The following is a 24,042-nucleotide window of genomic DNA, read 5'->3' as shown; positions in this document are numbered from 1 at the left end:
TACAGATGAAACCTACAGTATAAAGCATTATGCGAGATAGCCTAATGGTTTGTTGGAGGAAACTGAACGATGTGGATTGAGGCTTCCGTTATGTAAATCATGGGTCATAACCCTAAACATTTGGACCAGCTTCTCTCTCTGTGGTAACATCATAATTAAAGTACATTAGGCAGCACTAGTACCTGCTACTTCAACAAGCTTTAACTTACGGCTTTTGTTATAAGTGAGGACATTAATAGACAGGACATTAAACTGTTTTTATACGCAACAACAGTGGCAAAAGTTTTGTTGGCCCAGAAATGGAAGCAAGAAGAAATACCGCCGAAAGAAGAATGGCAGACGAAATTAATGGACTACGCAGAATTGGACAAAATGACAGGAAGGATTCGAAACCTGCAGGACCAGAGATTTGCAGAAGATTGGAAGAAATATACAAACTATTTGAAGAGCAACTGTAATCAACAAATTACGCTAGTAGGACTACAAGAAGTTTGCAAAGAAGAGAGGCATTAGTTATGATATTTAAATGTAACAGTGAAAGTAAGAAATGTGAAAAAGATTGGAAAATTTTCAGATGTGATTGACGGAAGTCAAAAAATTGTATAAGATATAAAAGTATGTTCAATAATTGTGGAAAATGATATGCTAAAAAAACACACACACACACTCTCTTATGGCTTTTGTATACTGAGTCCAAAAACCCATTGGAAACATTCAAAACACATATAGAAAGCCCAATATTTAGAACTGTACCCAGTGAGAGAGCTTCATGCTCCGGCACTGGGGGGGCGGGGTGGGTGGAGAGCAGGTGGGGGTGGGGCTGGCGCATGTCCCTGGGGCGGGGCGCCCAGCGTGGGGGGGGAGGCAGCCACAATGGCACCCCACAGGGATCGCACTGCGCTCCCCCCGCACTCCTCTTCCTCTGCCAGTGACTGTAGTCCCAAATAAAAGAGCTCACAAACCACTGCCCGCAAAAAGGTTAAATCAGTTTAGCTGTGCCTAGGGGTATGTGGCTCTGGCAGGGCAAAGTAGGAAACAAAGTCCAGAAAGGAAGAGAATAAATTAATGTCCAAAAAGTGTAGGTATGGACAAATGTCTCCTTTCACTCCAATTCATTTTTTGTATACGTTTGCCCATGATTTCATTCCACGTCTTCCAAAGTTAATCTTTCTTCTTTAAAAGCCTGCTCTTCAACGTTTCAAAACTTGATTCAGCATGAAGTATGTTTATATATGTGATGCAGCCAGATTATTGCAAGTTTCACCTGAATTATTTGTATGCCCTTCTGCACATAGGCCGTCCCTGGGCTTATTCATGTGCAACAAAGTAGTTCATACGTTTGCAAGGCTGAAACAAAAGTGCATTTCTACATTTGCATGGACAACACACACACACACACACACACACACACACACACACACGACAGATCCAATGTCCTTCCTGTTCTCTCCCTGAAGACCTTCACACCCCATCTATTCTGGAGGGTTGCCCCAACCCTCCACAGCAGATTTGGGGTGGGATGCGGGTTGAGGCACTAGGAGTTGCTGTGCGGAAGAGAGGAAGGCAACTCCAATGCATACAAACAGAAGTCCATTGGGGAAACCATGACTGGAGATCACCCTTGAATGTGTAAAGCCAGGACCTGTGTTTCAGGAACTGCAAAAGCCAGTGGTTCACAAAAATCCCAATTCAGTAATTTGTTTTGTAGGGTGGGGGGAGAGATAGGGTGTCCACTTATGCAGTACCAAAAAGAGGACAAAACATGGCCCAAATCTGCATACAATTTGCATATGCTAATATATATCTATAGATACAAATGTAGAAAGAATGGCTCTAATTTAAAGGGAAATGCAATACATTGCCACCATCAAGACAGGTGACCAGGTGTGTTCCTGCTGAATCTGCTGTCCATTCCAGTGCTAACTGTTGAAAGGTAACTTCAAGGTTGCTGCTGTTCCTTCTATTTATCTTTAAATTAGACTTCAACCAGACAGACATTTCAATAGAGGACTCCTTCAAACAGGGAACTGTCCCCTGACAGCTCTACAGAGAGAGGACTGTCCTCTATAAAATGGGACACATGGCCACCCTAGTGGATTGGGTCATGTCGACCCTTAATTTGTATATATCGGATTTCTTACAGTACTTTTAAAAAGTGCTGTTTGTCTTATGTAGCATTATACGGATGCTATAAGGAAGACTAAGAGCAGTGGTGAAAGCCAAATAACTAAGGATCAGATAGCAGCACTACTGTAATTTCAGAAGACTGACTGTTGCACCCCATACGCAAGCTCACACACGTGTGCTCTGTGTTAATTAATCCAGACTAATACTGTCTCCCTGATTCTGAATTTACAATCACTGCATGGATTGGAACCCCTACTTTAGACATAATCCCATCACAAGTGAATAGATATGACCTACACTTTACCACCATCACTGTAAATGCCACACGAGGAATGAGTTATAAGTGATAACTAAAGTGTGTTGTCCCAGTATGGGTTCTATGAGTATGTAACCTGTTCAGGTTTCCTAGCTAATTCACCCTATTTCCTTACAGTTCAGCTGCTTCCTTTGGTGAACCACTAAACCATTACATGCCACAATCCCCTGGTCCACAATCCAGAGAACTACTTTAGGTTCATCCGAAAGCTGGCACATACCCTATAGAAGTCTTGAATGTTTTCCTTCTTTGATCATGCCATAACAGTTTTGCATCTTTATCAGGGCCACATTAAAGTTTGATGAGGCCCTAAGCTACTGAAGGTAATGGGGCCCTTTATATGTCCAGTTATCCTTTGTCAACAACAAATTGTCGTTGTTTTTTGTGTTGAAAATATGCTATATGGACCTAATAGGTATCTAAAGCCATTTGCCACTGTTGCTGTATGTAGGTTTTATTTTATTTGTTTTTTATCTTATATTTTGGAAATGTAGTACATCCAGTGGGGGGTTTTACTTTAAATTTTTTTGGGGGCCCCAAGAGATCGGGGCCCTAAGCTATAGCTTGTTTAGCTCATACATAAATCATGCATTGATCTTTGTTGATTGATTGAATAATATTTATATCTCATTATTTGAGGTGTGGAATCTCAGAGCACCCTGAGGTGGACCTTCAAGAAAGACCTTAACATATGCTACTATTCAGGTGCCTTGGTTCTAAGTCATGCATACTGAATATGTCGGATTGCCCCCCAAAACTGAGTCACTGCAGCTGTTTAAGCACAGGTGAAATGGTACCCAAATACCTGGTGGGTATATGAGAGGGTGCTACCTGAGAAATGCAAGCTAAACTCCAACAGGGACACAGAGCAAGCTGAACAATTTTTTTGACAATGGTCCTAGAGTAGAATCACACAATGAGAGATCTCAAAAACTACAAGCATTATATCAAATTAAACTAACACTAGTAAGTGTAACTATCTAAAATATGTATTAAAAATTACTTTGGAAAAGTGACTTCTTTGAATTCCCAAGCAGAGGATATATATATATATATATATATATATATATATATATATATATATATATGCATAATATCTTACAAGCTCAGGAAACCATACTAATTCTTATTTTTTTAAATTTTACTTTGAAAATCCCCAGGGGGGAAATATTAGAAATTACGTTTATAATACCCCGTTAAAAAAAAACAAAAAAACCCAGCCATCTCCCCTTGGACAACTCCATATATTCAAGTGTTTTATTACAATCACCATTTGCATGCTAAAATCAGAACGCCAACTTTTAATTAAGTAAGAGAATGTGGGGCTGTCTTTGAAGAGTTCTCAGAAAAGATGACTGAGTCAAAATGGCTGCTGCCAAACTGTCAACTGGGGCGGGCCATAGGGAACATACGATGCCAATTTTCAAACAGCTTCATTAGATCCAAGTGGCTTCCCAGGCCCAGTTTAAAGGATAGGTGCTGACATTTAAAGCAATAGACAGCCAAGCATAAGCATATCTATCTGCCGTACACCAAGTCAGACTACTGGTCTAGTTATGCATGGTCTACACCAGTCAAGGACAACATGTGGCCCTCCAGATGTTTTGGAACTACAACTCCCATCATCTCTAGCTAACAGGACCAGTGGCCAGGGTTGATGGGAATTGTAGTCCCAAAACATCTGGAGGGCCGAGTTTGCCTATGCCTGGCCTAGAGGCTGCTTTCTCTCAAATGAACCAATCCGTACTTTTAAAACCCTACTGAGAATTTTAAATGGCCTTGTTTCAATGAGTTTTTCCTCAAAAAAAAAAAAAAAGAAGTAGTCTCTCTCTCTCTCTCTAAACTTTTTAGACTTACTCCCTTAAGGTGATACACAATATTAAATACATTGAAACAAGACACACTCGTATATCTGAATTAAAACAGCAGCAGATAAAACAACAGCAACAGAATAAAACTATATAAACAAGTACCAGAAAATGCATTAAGCAAACACACACACCTTAAAGTGGCAAATCCTCAGCATCAATGTCAATTAAAAGCAGTTGGGAATAAAATGGTCTTTAAGGCCCATTAAAAAATACATGTATTAAAAAATACACTAGCACAGAGGCTATGCTGGGGAGGGAATGGGGTCACTATGCTTACATATGCTTCTTTTTTCTTGTTTTTGCCATGTATTTTGTGCTCTTATATTGCATTTTTATGTTGGGAGCCACCCTGAGATCCGCAGGTGAGGGGCAACATGCAAATTTAATACATAAGTAAAATAAATAAGCAGAAAGGTGCTCACCGGACTTAAGAAGAAGAAGAGTCTGGATTTGACATCCTGCTTTATCACTACCCTAAGGAATCTCAAAGCGGCTAACATTCTCCTTTCCCTTCCTCCCCCACAACAAACACTCTGTGAGGTGAGTGGGGCTGAGAGACTTCAAAGAAGTGTGACTGGCCCAAGGTCACCCAGCAGCTGCATGTGGAGGAACGGGGAAGCGAACCCAGTTCACCAGATTACGAGACTACCGCTCTTAACCACTACACCACACTGGCTCACCGGACTTAACCATTCTTAGGCTTTGAAGGCCCTGTTTATGGGTCCATCGCTATCTCAAAGCCCATACACACTGATATGGTGCAGGTGGTCTTTCAAGCAGCTTGGTCCCAAATCATTCAGAGGTCACTAGAAATGGCAAGCAAGGCAGCTAAGACGACATGGGTGTCGTGTGCTCTGAGCGCCTGGTCTCCACAGACGAGCAGGCACCTCCATTCTGCAGCCATTGAAGCTTCTGGACCATCTTTGAAGGCAGCCTCACATAGAGCAGATAACAGTTGTCAAGTGTGGTTATAACTATGGAATGCATGGTTGCTGCAGGGTCTCACAGTATAGAGATTCTCCATCCAGTGCATGTCTTCTCAAGGCATGGAAATCAAGGCTTTGGAACACTTATTTTAGAAGACTTTTAGAAGACCTCTGAAGGCAGCCCTGTATAGGGAAGCTTTCAATGGTTGATGTTTTTTCTGTTTTATATTATGTTTTATATGTGCTGTAAGCAGCCCAGAGTGGCTGGGGAAACCCAGCCAGATCTCCGGGGTAAAAACATTGTTGTTGTTGTTGTTGTTGATTCTGTCTCCTCTCTGTTGGCTTTACAATGGTATTCAAGAGTTACGCTTTTTCAGAAGACAATTCAGGCTTTTCTGAGTTCCAAGGGGTTTCCTTCCCTAGCAGATCTACTTGGTTTCTTCTGCTGCTTTATTATTTATTTAGTTAATTGTTTGTTTGTTCACAGTTTTTTATTAGCCAATTATTTGGGAGCATTCTGTTTTATCCATTGTTTTAATTTGCATTGTACAGAACCACATATGCTTTATTTCAAAAGAGCAGGATATACGTAATGCAAATGTCCCTGGGAACACCAAGCAAGCTATTATTATAAAGATGCTGGCTGGCTCAGGCTTGAAAACATCTCAAATATGTTTTAGCTATAAAAACTCAACACAGTGTTATTTCCCATTATTCCCCATTAAACAGTTATTATTACGGAACATGAATGATGGGCATAACAATTATATTCAAAGAATTACTTCCTTGTATAAGCATTTTCCTACTTTTTAACTTGGCTGATACTCAATTAGACCAGAATATAATCTCTGGTCTAATTATTGCTATGACCTAGTAACTTACTAAAGCTGCAATTCCATTCATACTTGGCTTGGAGTATGCAACACTGGAAGCGATGGTACTTACTTTGGAGTAAACATTATTGGATTGGATTGCAAGTAACCTTCTTCTTTCTTTTAACCAGAAAAGTAGTGCACTGATGATACCAAAAGACCCTAAACCTAAAATTAAGTTCCACTCAAATCGATGTAAACATGCTGAGGACTGGAATGCAAAAACAGCAGTCCTAAGTATATTTATCTGCAAATGAATTACATTTCAATTAACTTTCCAAATAAGACAGCATTACCTGAATGCAAGCACTAAAAATCAGGACTGTGTGTTTGGCATCCGTTTCCAAATTTAACAAAGTAATTTAGAGAAACACATCTGTCATGTTAGCACGGCTTAAAAGTTTTGGTTCGTAGTTAATATCACACCTCCTTTTACATTTTGCATCTCACCAAACTGAGTCAACATCATGATTCATTAAGTTTTTGAAGACGGAAACAAAGGGCTATCAGGCTGGGTGGGAGCTCTTGTTATTTAAGATTTTGTGCTATGCTTCACAAAGTACCTCCTGATGCAGCCATGTGACATGTACCAAACTGTACACGATTTGCATGGTTTGCAGCCTTCAGATATTAGATTTGACAACGTTCTACATCTGGAAAACCAGAGCCACAGTCCTGCATCGGCTACAGTGGAATTCAAGCAACACAATTGTGCTAAGAACTTCATCCCAGGACCGTAACTCTTTAACATACACTAACTTGAGGTGCAAGTTCTTTACTCTCAAACCCAAGCCCAGACAGCTACAGCATGGCTAAACAAATCAGGTAACAATATGTGTCTGGAAGTGAACTAGCAACTATATGAACTGCAATGCATTTTAAATGACTTAATTGAAACTGGTTAGCCTCTTAACGATTAAAAAAATCTATATGCAAATCCAAAACCCAATTCAGGAAAGGATCATTCAGTTAAATGGAATGAGTAAGTGGGGGGAAATTCAACAGCCTTTAGAATCCTGACTTTAATGTGGATTTTAAACAAATGTAACTACATAACCATTTTTAAAGTAGTAAGAGGTGTAGACAAAGGTAACAAGCGACTGGGACCAAATTTTATTATCCTCTGTTGAAGATAATTTTCAACTTGCTGAAGTAAGTGTTTTAAGCTGTGCATTAATACACTTTGGCAAAAGAAAAGAAACGCTGATGGAACTTGAAAATTGTGAAATATTACACAGGGCTAATTTTATCCGCCATCAGGAAGACAGTCAGTTGTATGAAATTTCATATGAACCTAAACTAGGTTTCTACTTAAAGGCAGATCACACTAAAGACGGCTTCCTAATTTATGAGGCCTGCACAACTTTTTTTAACTAGACACATTGGATGATTTTCACACAGAAAAGGGAAGAACAGAACATTCTAAAGCAGCCCAGATCATAAAAAACAGAGGCATATTCATGATAGGCACCCAGGTTTGTATTGTGCTGAAGTACAAAATATCTCAAAGTGGGTTGGGGTCTTTCTGTTGAGGTGTGCAGATTGAATTGCTTTGTCCCTACTGCCAGCATAAATAAAGATTTGCTAATATGGGAGGACGGCAAAATATCAAGTGTCTTAAGTCAATTTATAGTTACCCCCTTCCAACTAAGGGCCGCTTCACACACACACTACGCGGTGCCAATTGACTAAACTCTAAACCTGGTGTGAGCAAATGTTTGTGAAATGTTACAAACTTCTAATACATGGCATACTTCATCACACATGTGATGATCGATGTCTCTCACACAGCGTGAAATAAACACAGGTGTATGAGAATCGCTTATTGGATAGACCTTATTTTCTAGACAGGACTGATTTCCAAGTGGGAATATTGCAAGATTAGATTAGGTGCAATACTATAAAAAGATTGTATTAACTGGGCCGAGAGACCAGGAACAGTTCTCTAGATTCTAGAAAGGGCCCTCGCACTAAATATCACAATGCACAACATCTAGACAAATGGAGCCAGTGACTTCTGAAGAGTCATAGCAAAGTATAGATGGCCCACTCTATCTTGGCTTTCCTTCCGGTTTCAAACTATGCTCTTTTTGAGATCCCCCTTTCCTCAACCTCATTCCCATTCAATTTCTGAATTGCAACACCAATTTTTGCTGTTAATACAGTTTGCTGTGGAAACGGATCTGTCTCAGGCCTCACCTTCTTATATACAAGAAAAGTATATCCAGAATACCTATACTGCAATCCTAAACCAACACTTCAAATCAAATATATCACCCCTCGCCTTACTTCTTTCTCTGCTACTCATTGGACGTAGGTATCTTTTTAAAGAGAGTTTAACCTGAGCAGTTGTAACCATTGGCACCACATAATAAACAAGTTGTTTTGTTTGTCAAATTTACTGTTTGAATTCTGTCTCCCAGCACAAGCATGATACAAGCACCAATATCATGATACCTTACAAAGTATAATAAGCAATAGGTAATAATTCACCCCAAAACACAGGATAGCACATAGCAGAAGAAAAGAGCGGACAAGGGAAAAAAGAACTGCATTCTGGAGGATGAGTTGCTTCACCCAATTCACAAGTCAACTCTCCTTCCTAGTGCCCATATTTTGTTCTCTCTCGACAGTAAAAGTAACACGGAAAATCTGTCTGAGTCTATAATTCTGAATGTAAGGCTAGTGGAGTTTTAGCTGTTCAATCCACTGTTGAAAGCAGATCTCCCGTTCCAAGTAACTACAGTACTTTAATCAAGTGTTTGACACCCACCACCACCTCTCACCCCTTCCATTTCTTGAAGCGGTGAGATTAATTTTTCCACGAGCCTTTAACTCGCTTGGAAAATGTGACTAAAAATGTATAGAACTGTCTAGCCTTAAACCCAGGTAGAATCAACTTTTTTTGAAAGCATTAAAGGACACGCAGTGAACTGCTGCTACATTCTGCACAGGAGAACTATACATCTCTAGGATGTATACTGTACTACGCCATCTAGTTAACCAACAACAGGTCTCTCAGGCTTACGTTCAAAGTGGATACCTTAAGATACTTGGACTTGGGAATGACTAGTTTCTTTCAAGATTCCAATTGTTTCTTTATAAGGAAAAGAAATATCACAACCAGGATAATCTCTGTCCTGTGGATATGGGAAAATCTAGGTTATAATAGCCCGGTGGACTTCTACATCAAACTTTGATTTACAAGATAAAAGCAACTTTTAAATTAAAGTGCCTTTCTGTGAACAGAGCTTATTATTCCAAAGACAGGAGTGATTTTCCTAGAAAGTTGTCTCTGTGTGCCTGCCTATTATCTTTGATTTTCCCCTTCCACTAATGAGCATTTATCTAAAAGAGCCTCTTAATCCTCTGATGTGTGCTTCTGGTCAGAGGTAACAGTTTGAATAAAACCACTAATCACTTATAGCTGATCATTAATCACACTTCTCTCTGGGGCTTTGCAACCTGCACAAGAGAAGGGAGGGGGAGTCCCAAGAATGAGATTTAGCCGTTTAAAGTTCTTGCTGAAAATTTTATCTGAAGCGTAAAAGTAAAAGATGCTAAAGACAGCTTTTGAAACTTAGCATACTCCTCCCCCAGTTGTGCTGCAGCACAATTAAGAGTTGTGTTGCCTCTTCCCTCAAAAAGAAGAACCTAAAATTATATAAACACACTCACTGATTTTATATTTGTCTGGTGTGTGCATATGTGAATGTACAGACAAGATCTGGATTGAAATAATCTATCCGCCTAAGTTTATATTCACTGTTTCTCCATGACAGTTTCATCCTGCAAAAAAAAAAAAAGTTTTCTTGGGAGTTAGTTGAGGTGACTTGCTAGACTCAAGGCACCTCAGTTCCAAATCTCTCTCAGGTCCTAGTTTCAGCCAAGTGCAGCGTCCCCAGGAGCCAGTGGGAAGGCTGCTACAACTGGACGCTCCCTGGGTTTAAAAAGAAAAACCTCGGGAAATTCAATAGGATATTTCCAAGTAAGATATAATCGGGATCGGAATGTTCCCGCCCAACCTTTCTGTGATGACCAGGAAATCCCTAGAAAACTCTCCCTTCCCGATCAGACCTTTTTCCTTCTTCCAAACTTTGCGCGTGCAGTATCAGCCCGATTCCATGCAAGAAACTTCTCATCGCGCTGCTTGGTGGTGGGGATTTAAAGAGACAGGCTTACTACTTGCCTACTATCCCGGTTAAAAGGGGGAAAGGGGTGTGTGCTGGAGGTGGGGGGTGGGAGAAAGCTCTTTGTCTTTGGCGCTGCGAAGTTTTCCTAGGAGCCCTGGATCTCGACGATCGCTCAGCATGGCGCAGACACCGCAGCAGGCAAGTTGAGCTTAGCAGGTATTTCCCCTTTTGACGCTCTTCTCAGACGACAAAACTTAGCCAAGAAGGAGAGTTTGGGGGGAAGAGGGAGACACATCCCAGTGTTTAAGAGGGGGAGGGTTTGGATCTAAAGGAATCGGACAGAGCAGTCGACCTGGAGCCAGGTAGCAGCGCCCGATCAGCCGGATTGCTGATCCTCCAGCCAACCCCCAGCCCCCAAGATCGGAGTCTCTTAATCACACATTTTACTAGCCTGCAGAATGACGTAATGGCCCGAGATCCAGCCTCTGACTCCCAGAGAGAGTGTCAGATAGGGCGGGGGCGACACTGTGTGTGTGTGTGTGTGTGTGTGTGTGTAAAGGAAGGGGCAGCCACCTAACAACCAAACACACACACACACACACACACACACACACACACACAGCTTTTTTGGAACAACAGGGGACCACGCGGGGACAGGCGATGGAAAGGTGGCGCGGCAAGGAGGGCGCAGAGAGATGGTCTCCTCTCCCCTCGCCGAGATGGCCCAAGCCAAAGGATGAAACTTCTCCGGGTCGCTCCTTAGTCCCTAAGCGGAGTTCAAAAGTTTTCGCGCTGGGGATCCGAAGCGATCAGGGGGTGGGGTGGGGAGGCAGCCGCGAGCTGGTGGCGAAGGAGAGCGCTGTCATTGCGCCCAACGAGGAAGATCTTGCGCGGGGCAACCGGGACAGGACAGGGGGAGGCGAGCCGGGTCGCTCTCTCCCTAGAGATCCGCCTTACGAAGCGCTTCCCCCAAACCTAAGAGGTCAGCGGTGGTGGCAACTTGCTGGCCACGAGGTTTACCTCTCTAGTTTCTTGCGGGCAAGCGGCGATGGTATCAGGAGGAGTCCCAAGCCAAGGGGACGGGGCATTAAAAAGAAACAGTTCAGGGGACGGGTTGCCAGCCTGCCAGCCTCCATCCCATCAGGGACCTTTTTTTTTTTAAATGCCAGAGGAACACATACGCCTGGAGTGTTTCTGAGCACACGCAGAGCGCACCGTTCTCCGCGCCTGTGCGATCGTTTCCTAGCAATTTTCGGGGTCTGGGGAAGGGCTTTCTCGGGTCGCCGAAGTCCCAAAAGTCTTGTCGGGCCAGGGGGTGGAGGAGACAGGTAGGATCTCAGTGATGGATTCTGCCTGACAGCAAACGGACGACTTTCTTCGCCACCGCTTTGGTTCCACAAGCGCCCAAACTTTCGTGCACTTGGCGGTCGCCAAAGGTTGCCTCTGCCGCTTCTTCGCCTTTTATATAGCGAAGTCCCCCCATTTTAACTCTTCACAGCCCAGGCGGGTTATTTCCTTCCACACACCCACACACACACCCATCCCCCGGCAAATAAATAAATGAATAACAGATAAATCTTCCCCGTTGATAACGCACCGTGGCAGCGCACGGGGCAAAGAGGCGGAGCGCGCGGAGACGCCCGCATCCCCCCGTTACATCTTCCCGGTTCGGGTCTCTCCCACACTTTCCCACCTAGCCAATTCTCGCCTCCCGGTCGCCAAGCTGAAAGCGAGAGCGGCTCCTTCTCCCAAGTGAAAGTCATACCCAAACAACCATCAACTTGTAGCAGAGACCCGGGAAAAATCCCAGACACAACAGCACAACCAAAACAGAAAGAAAGGAGAGAGAGAGAGAGGGAAAAAACATCGTTTACAAACATTTCGCAATTTTTACTCGATCGCTGTTGTTTTTTTAACCCCTCGCCACTTTGCGTTTTCTTTTGCCCTGCGGAGTACCAGCCCCGCGCGTGCGTGTGTGTGTGAATTCGCACACACGCGCGCGCGCTCGTTGGGGCAAGAAGAAAGCAGCAGCAAAACCCCTTGCAAGCGAGAAGTTTTGAGCAAGGCGAGTTTTGCCTTTTTGTTTTGTTTTGTTTTTCCACCCCCCCCCCCCCACAACGCGATGTAAAGTTGCGTTTTGGGGCAATCAGAAAGGCAGCTCCGTATTTCCAGGGACTTACCCAACAAGTGTAAGCAGGGAAAGGACCAGCAAGCAGCCTGGGTGAAGGAACCACGTTGGACTGAGAGAAGGTTACAATACGTTCTATTTAGAGAAGCATTACATCACCCTCCGTGACGTCACGTGGGATTCCTGAACTTCTAAATCATTGCGGTCCCTGCTCAAGGGAGAGAGCCGAGCGGTGGGCGGGGCCCGGAGGGGCGTGTCCTGGGTGGGCTCCGCCCCCGCCCGCCTCCCCTCCAGCCATTCAGAGCGCAGGGAGGAGGAGGAGAGGGAGGGCGAAGGCAGAGAGAGCAAGCGGCGCAAGCAACAGCTTGCCGCGCCGGGGATGACAGGACGCTGCCCTTAGTTCTGTGAGTCAGCTTGGAAAAAATCTCAGCTAGATGGGTTCGGGAGAAGGAAGCTGGAAAGCGGCGAGCCCCCACCTCCGCTCCCGGGGGAGAAGGAGGGCGGGCGGGATAAGTCCCAGGGAGCGTCTCCGATGCAGTTGCCGGAGGCGGCGGAGAAAAGGGCTTCATGCAACTGCGCCCATTCACACGTGCAGTTGTTGAAGAGGTGTATCCCACCCCCCAGGACTTAATCTGGGCCGAGGTTCGACCCCAGAACGCTGAAGAACAGGAGAAAGGAAACCTCTGAGCACATGCAGAGGGCGCACTGCCCACTACACAACACAGATGGCGAGGCAGGGCGTCTCAGTGGCTCTAGTCTTCGTGCATCCTGAACTCTGTTTTGCAGCAACCTGCGGCATCTTGCATGTAGCCCGGAATGGGCTCCCTTGAACTCAGTACTCTGGTCTTGCGCATACCAAATCACATGTCCCGTTTCGGCCACCGGTACTTCCAGACCCGGGAAAACGTGCGTGGGGTTTGGAATGCAAGTCTGTGTGACCCTTTTGCTACAAACTGCAGGGAGGTTACATCATGATCAGTTTGTGCACCTCCATCCAAATTTTGCTGCTTTTTGCTTTACATTCAACTTGATAAAGATTTGAGAAGAACAAAGCTTGTTCTCTGCTTTGTAATATTTTAATAAGTCCTAATTAAATTAGTATCATACTGTTACCTTTGGATTTTGCAGCCTCAGTTTCTTATGGGTAACTATTTGAGGCCTGATTGACAGAAGCAGCCATGTAGGAAATAAAATTTTGACCATCCCTTCTTTTTCAAAGGGCTAAGATTGGTCAGGTCAGTTTATTCTCTACTGGCAACTGATGTAAGGAGCATTTATTCTGCCAATCACTGTGGGTCTTATAGTCAGTTGCTGCCAAGGAAAAGATCTATAGGGTCTCTCCTGTGTAAATGGGGGCCTAGTCTTTCACTTGCCTCCTCAAATAAAGGACTTTCTGCTCCTCTTAGGGAATGAGGAGCAGCAGAGGTGGGATATTATTATTATTATTATTATTATTATTATTATTATTATTATTTTATTTATACCTTGCCCATCTGGCTGGGTTCTCCCAATCCAATTGAGGAGTGAGGTTATCACCCCCTCTACTACTATCCAAACCAGGTTGTTCAACCTTTGCTACTGTAGCCTTTCTTCTAGAAGATCAAGATAATCAGGTGATAGCAAGAACTGGGGGGGGGGGGGAATAGCAGGAGCAATTAGAATATGATCTATTATTTGATTATTGATGTAAACCTCCAGAATGTATTTTGTATAGTTAAGTTTTTACCTCTATCTTCAGTACATTTTATTTATTTCATTGCTATGGCTAGTAGCTGATGCAAATCAAGATTCTTCCAATTCTGATTCTGAACCCCAATCCAAGGTGGGTCAGTTAGGAAAGGGTTGTGCGTACTTCATAGTTGGCTGGAAATAAACTGTAATATTTTTAAGCATCCCCTTCTCAAAGAATTGCTGTGTATTTGAAATTACTTGTGTTGTTTTAGTCCCAACACTGTAAAGAAAAATTTGGGATCTGGGAGATCTGGGTACCAAACCCAGGTCACTAAAAAAAGGTATGCATATCCCAACCTTCAAAGTTGGACTCAAACACAGAATCAAGTAAGAGCAAAAAGTGTTTTTTGAAGTGCTACTAAAATGCACCTTTGATACCGCAAAAAGTATGATCATACAATAAAGGTAAATATAAATTACTTGGATGAAGGAATTGAGGGGATGCACATCAAATTTACAGATGACACCAAAGTGGGAAGGGAAGCCAACGCTGCAGAAGACAGAATCAGAGTTCAAGATGACTTTAACAGATTGGAAAACTGGGCCAAAACTATCAAAATGAATTTCAATAGGGACAAATAGTTCTACACTTAGCCAGGAAGAACCAGCTGCACAAATGTAAGGAGGAGGACACCTGACTTGCCAGTAGTCCACATGAAAAGGATCTGGGGTCCTTTGTCGACCACAAGCTTAATAGGAGTCAACAGTGTGATGCAGCAGCAGCCAAAAAAAAGCTAATGCTATTCTAGGCTGCATCAACAGAAGTATAGTGTCCAGATCATGGGAAGTAATAGTACCATTCTATTCTGCCTTGGTCAGACCTGGAGTCCTGTGTCCAGCAAGGGAACGCAAAACATACACTAAGATGCACTGTTAGAGTTGCACTGTTAGAGTTGCACCACACTGTCCCCATCTCAGCAGAGCAGTGAGCCTACAAAGTGCACAGTAAAGGACTTTTGTGAAAGGCCACCCAACACAGAAAGAGATTTTTGCAAAAACAGCTGCCCAAGGCACCCCCAAAGTAGGAATGGTCCATGTAGTAACACTTACCTTGCCCTGGAATCCTTAGAAGTCGCCTGCAGCAAGACGTCAGGTGTAAGCACTCATCTGGAGTCTTAGGTCCATGTTTACTACTGGAGCTGCAAGCCCAATGAACAATATAAAGAAGGGTGGAGGCGGGTGATCATCAGGTTGGGAAAAACAAAAAATATAATAAATAATAATAATAATAATAATAATAATAATAATAATAATAATGCACTTTTCAAATAGAAGTTTTTCAAGTCTGCTTACACCAAATATTCCAATGAAACAATCAACAATATAAAAGTCAGACATACACTACTACAACAATTCAAAGCACCAGCATCAGATCAGCTGATTCAAGGATAAAATACTTTTTTAAAGCCTGGACTTTGTCATCTTGTGCAAAAAAAATCTCCAACAGCAGCTGCATACTGGGCAAGCCTTTCTTGCCTTGCCAGCCCAAGACAATATATACACAGGCACATGGACACCCCCCCCCGGGACTAAATGTTTAAAAATTCTTGTTGCATCAATTCCTGGCTTCAGCTGCACCACCCCTCCCCACCCCACTCCTTGGAAAGTGTGCTCCGCAACTGGTCCACCATCACCAATAAGCCTCTTTCTGCAGCTTCTCCCCCTCCTCCACTCCACATGTCAATCAGAGAACACACCTGGCCAAGAACTTCAGTGAATGGACAGGAGGAAATAGAGGAAAGAGACCCTGCAGGGATCCTGGTTCCAAACTAGTACATTGAATTGTGCAAGGAAACTGACCAGGAGTTAGCGCAGCTGCTTAAGGAGACTTGCCTCAAGAGGTGGTTCAATATTTAAAGAGATATAGGGATGTTGTCCTCTCCCATAGCACCACCTTTTTGCACACAATGCAGATGAGCTGTGGCGCATCTGCTCACATGGTTATTAATAATACAGTGGTACCTCGGGTTAAGTACTTAATTTGTTCCAGAGAACCGTTCTTAACCTGAAACTGTTCTTAACCTGAAGCACCACTTTAGTTAACGGGGCCTCCTGCTGCCGCCGTGCTGCCGGAGCACGATTTCTGTTCTCATCCTGAAGCAAAGTTCTTAACCCAAGGTACTATTTCTGGGTTAGCGGAGTCTGTAACCTGAAGCGTATGTAACCTGAAGCGTGTGTAACCTGAGGTGCCAGTGTACTTATTTATTAATCGCCTTCCACCTGTATATCTCCAGGCACTGTACAAAAGCCAATGGAAAGATGCATAGGAAGGTGATCGGTGCGGCAGCGATGGCGGAAGTGGCACTGATTGCTTTGTTTCCTGCAGTGCAGTTTCCAGAGGCAGAAGATCTCTGCGCAAACTACACTGGTACCTCGGGTTACATATGCTTCAGGTTACATACGCTTCAGGTTACAGACTCCGCTAACCCAGAAATAGTACCTCGGGTTAAGAACTTTGCTTCAGGATGAAAACAGAAATTGTGCGGCAGTGGCGCGGTGGCAGCGGGAGGCCCCATTAGCTAAAGTGGTGCTTCAGGTTAAGAACAGTTTCAGGTTAAGAACGGACCTCTGGAATGAATTAAGTTCTTAACCCGTGGTACCACTGTACCAAGGGACGCGGGTGGCGCTGTGGGTTAAACCACAGAGCCTAGGACTTGCCGATCAGAAGGTCGGCGGTTTGAATCCCCACGACAGGGTGAGCTCCCATTGCTCGGTCCCTGCTCCTGCCAACCTAGCAGTTTGAAAGCACAAATTGCAAGTAGATAAATAGGTACCGCTCCGGCGGGAAGGTAAACGGCGTTTCCATGCGCTGCTCTGGTTCGCCAGAAGTGGCTTAGTCATGCTGGCCACATGACCCGGAAGCTGTACATCGGCTCCCTCGGCCAATAAGGCGAGATGAGCGCCGCAACCCCAGAGTCGGCCATGACTGGTCTTAATGGTCAGGGGTCCCTTTACCTTTACCTTTACCACTGTACCAGTTGACGGTGCCTGTGGGTCTACATAGCCATGAGGATGCAAAAGGTCCCAGCAATTCAGTCTTGTTGACCACCACCTAATGCAAGGATGGAGAATCTGTGGTCCTCCAAATCTTGTTAGACTACAACTGGCCTCATCACTGTTGCCCCTGCAAACCAGGGCTGATGGGAGCTGGAGTCCATCAATGCCTGAAGAATCACAGGTTCTCCACCCCTGCCTTGATGCATATGATGGTGACTACATCATGTTTGCCCTGATACACTAGCCACCATGTAGTAGGGCCACAAGATCAGCCTGTCTGTGTATGTTAGGGGCTTCCTCTTTGACTCAGTAGGTCAAAACTGTAATTGAAACCATAAAATAGCTTTCATAAATGCACCCAACGTTCAGTCAAAATGAAAAAGGTGTCTGAAATTTAAAGCCCCTCAGAATTTTGATTGGGATGAGACAGGTTGAGGGTACTTTTTGTGAGTAATGCTAATACTGGAGCTGTTTCAGCAAGCCTCCAAAATCTTAGTCATCCCAGTAAAATATATGATGAAGTGGAAAGTAAAGGTATTGCAATAATTAAAGGAGCTGTGTATGTCATACATTCGTTTCAAGTAACAAAAAAACCCTACTGATGTCACAAAATTAATGGTTAATAGGGTCTCCACTACATTTTACATGCAATTTTAAAGATATAAAATTATCAACCATGTGATTTTCTAAATTGCTGCCAGACCTGATTAATATCATCATTACTTTTAACATTTACGATAATCTTGTTGCTAGAGAACAAAAAAAGACTCTTTCCTCATAAGCGATAGCATTTGAAAGCCGTCAGATCATTTGCTTCACACGTTATCCGTATCAAAAGAATATAAATGCTTAGGTGTTGTTTCTTTAGAGTTAAGAATAAGTTAAGCATGAGGTGAGCTGACCGCCCCCCCCATTTGATGTTAGTTAGGATAATCTGGGACACAGGTGGCGCTGTGGTCTAAACCACAGAGCCTCGGGCTTGCCAATCAGAAGGTTGGCGGTTTGAATCCCTGCAACGGGGTGAGCTCCCATTGTTCAGTCCCAGCTCCTGCCCACCTAGCAGTTCGAAAGCACATCAAGTGCAAGTAGATAAATAGGTACCGCTCTGGCAGGAAGGTAAACGGCGTTTCTGAAGCTGTCTGCGGACAAACGCCGGCTCCCTCGCCCTATAGAGTGAGATGAGTGCCACAACCCCAGAGTTGTCTGCAACTGGACCTAATGGTCAGGGGGTACCTGTACCTTTTTAAGATCATCTGCAGTTGAATGAAAAAAATTGATAAAGGCATCAAGATAAGAAGAAGAAGAAGAAGAAGAAGAAGAAGAAGAAGAAGAAGAAGAAGAGAAGAGTTTGGATTTGATATCCCGCCTTTCACTCCCTTTAAGGAGTCTCAAAGCGGCTAACATTCTCCTTTCCCTTCCTCCCCCACAACAAACACTCTGTGAGGTGAGTGGGGCTGAGAGACTTCAAAGAAGTGTGACTGGCCCAAGGTCACCCAGCAGCTGCATGTGGAAGAGCGAACCCGGTTCCCCAGATTACAAGACTATCGCTCTTAACCACTGCACCACACTGGCTCTCTTATTTGGTCTTCTTATCTTACAAATGTATCCTTACCAGTTGCAGTAACCATGCTGTGGAGGACAATTATAACCCTGCTGGCCACAGCAAGCATGAAAAACCCCTTGAGAAACCCCTTTACTGGAGATTGCAAGTTCTTCTTGATATCTTGGTGCAATTTGAATTAAATGCAGAGGTACCTCCTCCCCGAGGTGAAGATCAGGTAATCCAATGCTAGCTCTCTTCTTTGAGAGATTCAGCCTTTTTACAGAGGTTTACATTTCCTCGCAGCTTGTATAAAAGTGGTGGTGGCAGAGAACACTTGACAAGAAATGATTCTCACTCTAGTTAGCTAGTTAGGAGGCCAGCTCATTGAACTTTAGAGACTCTTTTCCTAATTTGCTAACTATCAAAAGAAAGCAGAACTTGAGGGCGGGGAGTCAGATCTCTATCTTTCAAAACTGGATCAGAGGTGCATTGAGGTACAGAAACAGGAGGTTGCCAATATTTTGTTTCTCTTGAGTCCCTGTGCCTTTGAAAGCTTTCCAATAGACAGCAAAGCAACAGGTGCAACTATCTCCATGCTAGACACACCTGCTCCATTCCTATCCATCATGAGAAGTTCTGAGAGGCTCAAGAGGAAAACAGAGCAACAGCCCCCACCTCTGGGAAACAACTGCTTTCTCATTGGTCACTGCTGCAGAACTTTCTTGTGGCCTGCATGGTAGCGATGGGGAGAACCTCCTTGCTCCTCTAAGTTTCAAATGATGGCTGGACAAGCTATGAAAGACATAGAGGTAGGGATGAATAATGGAAAGCAGCTGGGTCCAGCAACAGGGGGCTTCGACAGGACTTGCTTATCTGTGTTTGTGTGATTCAGTTTGTGATTCACCCAATAACAAATATTATCAGGCCATATGCATGGATAGACAAAAATAAAATTGACAGAAACTCAATACATCAGTAAAGCCAAGCCAACGGTCGTTAGAATCCAACACAGACCCAAATCTAAACCCCGGCAAACAGTCTTAACAAAAATCAACCCAGTTACCAAAGTTAAAAAGTGTCAAAATGACATTATTAATCAGTGACTAAAATGGAATATCAATGATGTTAAACAATATTAAGAGATGTTTGTATACCTGAAAGGTTTTGTTTGTCTTTGTCTTACAGACACACACACACACACACACACACACACACACACACACACACACAAAGGCAAGGTAAAGGTAAAGGACCTCTGGACGGTTAAGTCCAGTCAAAGGCGACTCTGGGGTTGAGGCGCTCATCTCGCTTTCAGGCCAAGGGAGCCAGCGTTTGTCCACAACAGATTTCCGGGTTATGTGGCCAGCATGACTAAACCGCTTCTGGCTCAACAGAACACCATGACGGAAACCAAAGCACACGGAAACGTGGTTTACCTTCCCGCCACAGTGGTACCTATTTATCTACTTGCACGGGTGTGCTTTCGAACTGCTAGGTAGGCAAGAGCTGGGACAAAGCAACAGGAGCTCACCCTGTTGTGCGGATTCAAACTTCCAACCTTCTGATTGGCAAGCCCAAGATGCTCAGTGGTTTAGACCACAACGCCACCCGCATCCCTTACACACACACACACACACACACACACACACACACTAAAATAAACACCAGATGAGTCTCTCTAGGGAAAGCGTTCCACATAATGGAGGGCACTGCTGACAATGCCCTCTCCCTCACTGACACTATCATTTTGAGGGGCACTCAGAGAAGGGCCTCTGTTAGCAATCATAGGGCATGGGTAGGTACGGTACATACAGAAAGTTCACCTGACCTTCCTCTCGCTGAGTTGCTGCAGGATACTGGGTCTGAGTGGTGGCAGCAATGTTGGCGCAGTGCAGACACCCTGGCAGAAGCGCTAGATTGGCTCCACCGGCACGCTTGCACCGCACCAGCCATGCTGCCTCCACATGCCTCTCCCTCGTCATCCTGATATGATGCAGCAACTCAGCTGTCTGCTGCTGACTGGGAAAAAGCAGCTCTTTAGGTGTTGAGTTCCCCAGCCACTTCAGACTTTTTTTAGGTCAACCAAGCCCTTTTAGTTGGTCCTGCAAAAGAACTGGGTTGGCCAAGGTGAGTTTGAAAATAAAAGTGCTGCCATTTGTGTGCTCCTCCACTCCATATGCCCCAGCCCTACTCACCTGTTAGAAATTCCTCCTAACAGGAGAGCCAGAACTTCAATAAAGATTGGGACAAATTTACATTATATTTGAAAGACCACTGTAAACACTTGAGCTCTTTGGCAGGTTTTGAATAACTCTTGCAATGTTACACAGACTTTGGGTATAATGGAGGATTGCAAATTAGTTGAACTTATAATATGCAGGGTTTTTTATTAAAAAAGGGACTCAAAGAACCCATGGAGGGGAGGAGGGAAGTCTTGAGATTCGAAAGAATCTTGAGCTATTTTTATTCTTTGTGATTATGAATGTGAATGGAGGTTTAAGATCAAAGAATAATAAAAAGAAATTCCTCATAACAGAGGCAGCAAAATACACCCACAAATTTTGCGTGCATTTCCCCCCAACATTTCACTGATGAAAGTAGGCATGTCCCATTTCATAATGATAATTTTACTATTTATACCCCACACATCTTACTGGGTTGTCCCAGCTACTCTGGGCAGCTTCCAACATGTATAAAAACATAATAAAACATTTTTAAAAAACCTTCTCTATACAGGATTGCCTTCAGATAGCTTGGAGGTCAGATAACTTTATACCCTCCAACATTTCTCTAATGAAAATAGGGACATCCTAAGGGAAAATGGGACATTCTAGGATCAAATCAGAAACTGGATTTACTCGAGGGACAATTCCAACAGATTCCACACAAAAAACACTTATGTCTCTGCGGAAATGGCAGCACCAAATCAGTGGTGCATGCCCTCCTGGCTTGCACTCTTTATAAAGACCTGAGGAACGAGATTATCACCCCTCTTTTTTTGTCCTTTCTGGCTCGCCCAACCACTGCCATGGTGTCTTTTGTCCTGGCAGATCAAGAGGAGCAGATGACAGCAAATGTTGCAAGGTTCTTAGCTGGGGCAATCAGAATAAGGTCCACTACTTGACTGCTGATTCAGGACCCTAAACTGTGTTTTATATAATCAACTTTTTATTTTGTTCTGTGTATATCACAATGTTCTTTTGTTGCTATGGCCGATGGCTGACGCAAATAAAATTTCATTCATTCATTCAGAAACTGGGGTGGCTTCTCTAAATCAGGGACGTCCCTGGAAAACAGGGACACTTGGAGTGTCTGGCTAATATTGCATCCACGGTACGGAGTTCATTTAGACTCTGGCCCTTTCCAGAAATCCTTTTCATAGTGCGCTCACGAAGATTTGTGTGCATATGCTACTGAGGCATGATTTCGCTTACGATGTCATTTGTGTCTAGGAAAGTTTTAGCATGGCAACACCGCTTCATCTCCAATCCGTTCATATCCCATAGCTTCCTGCTGAAATCCTACAACTTTTTATATCACAAATACAGCAGGATTCTTTGTAACGCTTTTGTTGTGCCACAGTGCAAGAGTGCAATGCTGCCGTAACACTGAGGAAGCATCACAAAGCTACTAATAGAGTGTAATCAGTTGTGGACTGCTAATGAATTGTTGTTGCATCAATGGCATGTTGCAGCAGAACACACCTACTAAAAAAACAACAACCGCACAACAGCAACTCACAACCCAGTCCCTCTGTCTCTAATTACTGTTTGTTGTGTTGCCATGCTCCCTAGTTCGGGTCCTGCAAGGAAGAATACACCATAACTCACTGGCCAAGAGTACAGTACTAGAAAGTGGAGTGGAGTAAAGAAAGAAAAGGGATTCTTCCTTGCAGGATCCAAATCTGCACATGGAAAAATTTACAAGTACATAGCAAAGCTCACTTGGATTTGCAGGTGTAGCCAACAGCCCCCACCGAGTGCAAACTCCATTCTTGTACAGTGTCTCATGTGTAGGACACTCTGCAACAATCTGTTGAATAAGGAATAGTTGCTTGGTCACTAAATAGTGTATCCATATTTCAGGGAGAGACAGTACTACTCTGCTACCACAGGGTGTTTGCGCATTCTGCAAACTTTGGGATGCTTGGGAGGAAGAGATGAAGATGTTCAAGAGTTCTGCTTTGAGTTCTACTTTATACACACCCCTTTCTGATGATAACGCCATTCTGCTTATCTTTGTATAGTGTATTATCCTTGCAAGGAGCTGAGCTGAACTTCTCAGTAGCCATTTGTTTTTGTAGTCCAGAAACAGAGTACTTGGAAAGTTTTTTTGAGAATAAAAATATTATATATGTACTCTTCTATTTCACTGCTGCCCTTGGCTTAATGATTGTGCAAAACTCTCTATTAGGGCATTGCACATGGAGTCCTATGCTGTACATCTTGATCTGAGTCATTTACCAGGCTTGAACTTACATATTTCTACTGCTGTGCTTGACAATGACATTAGTCAGACCCTTGCCCTTCAGTGTGGAGGGGCAAGAGAGGTGGGGGAAGTCATAGGGGGAATCTTCATAAACTCAAATAGGAATTACTGTATGTTGCCTATTTCAAAGGCTTAACGTGACACCTTCACAGGTAACGGGTGAGTCATGAGTGGGCTTAGGGTGTTAAGCCAAGCTTTATCAACCATGTACCATTTCCACTTGATTTTACCCTTGTGCTAATGGTGTGTCCCATCAGCATGAGGGTTAAGCCATTTCTGGCCTATCAGGGGCAAAATAAAAATGAAAATTTACTATACTGGAGTGTTCTACTGGTCCACTAGCTTGCTGATCAGAAGGTTGGCGGTTCAAATCTCTGCGACGGGGTGAGCTCCCATTGCTCTGTCCCAGCTCCTGCCAACCCAGCAGTTCAAAAACATGCCAGTGCAAGTAGATAAATAGGTACCGCTGTAGCGGGAAGGTAAACAGCATTTTTTTGTGTTCTGGTTTCCGTCACGGTGTTCCATTGCACCAGAAGCGGTTTAGTCATGACCCGGAAAGCTGTTTGTGGACAAACGCCGGCTCCCTGCAACCCCATAGTCGCCTTTGACTGGACTTAACTGTCCAGGGGTCCTTTACCTTTTTACCTTACCACTAGTGTAGGAAGAATTAGTACAAATCATACCCCATTCAGAAAATGTAATTAGAAGATTACTCAGTAGTTAGAAGAATGCTCAGTTAATTATGTTTTGTTTTCTCCTTCGTGTTCTAGTTCAGTCCTATGAAAAAGGAAACTTGTCAGGTTTACATAAAATACAGTAACACAAGGGATCAATCCTCCTGAAAACAAAGCTATTATTGTGAGGCAAATGACAAGAGTACAAACTCTAGACTGAAGGATTATCTCCTCAG

The 24,042-nt window shown here is 43.7% G+C and overlaps 1 protein-coding gene across 4 annotated transcripts in view; it reads right to left on the bottom strand.

Moving 5' to 3' along the window:
- The window catches only part of CREB5 (cAMP responsive element binding protein 5), a 265,104-nt gene extending 252,557 nt beyond the window's left edge, over positions 1-12,547 (bottom strand). For 3 of the 4 annotated variants that reach the window (XM_053359566.1, XM_053359569.1, XM_053359567.1), the window contains exon 1: positions 12,426-12,545. The gene's annotated coding sequence lies outside the window, so the exon portion shown is untranslated. Of the gene's footprint in view, positions 1-12,425 lie in introns of all 4 variants that reach the window. The other variant, XM_053359570.1, reaches the window with a different exon arrangement.
- Between the last annotated feature and the right edge of the window lie 11,495 nt (positions 12,548-24,042).

The sequence above is a fragment of the Podarcis raffonei genome, chromosome 12 (genome assembly GCF_027172205.1).
Source record: "Podarcis raffonei isolate rPodRaf1 chromosome 12, rPodRaf1.pri, whole genome shotgun sequence".
Lineage (NCBI taxonomy): Eukaryota > Metazoa > Chordata > Lepidosauria > Squamata > Lacertidae > Podarcis > Podarcis raffonei.
The sequence above is the reverse complement of the archived record's forward strand: the minus strand, read 5'-3'. Positions and strand labels throughout refer to the sequence as shown.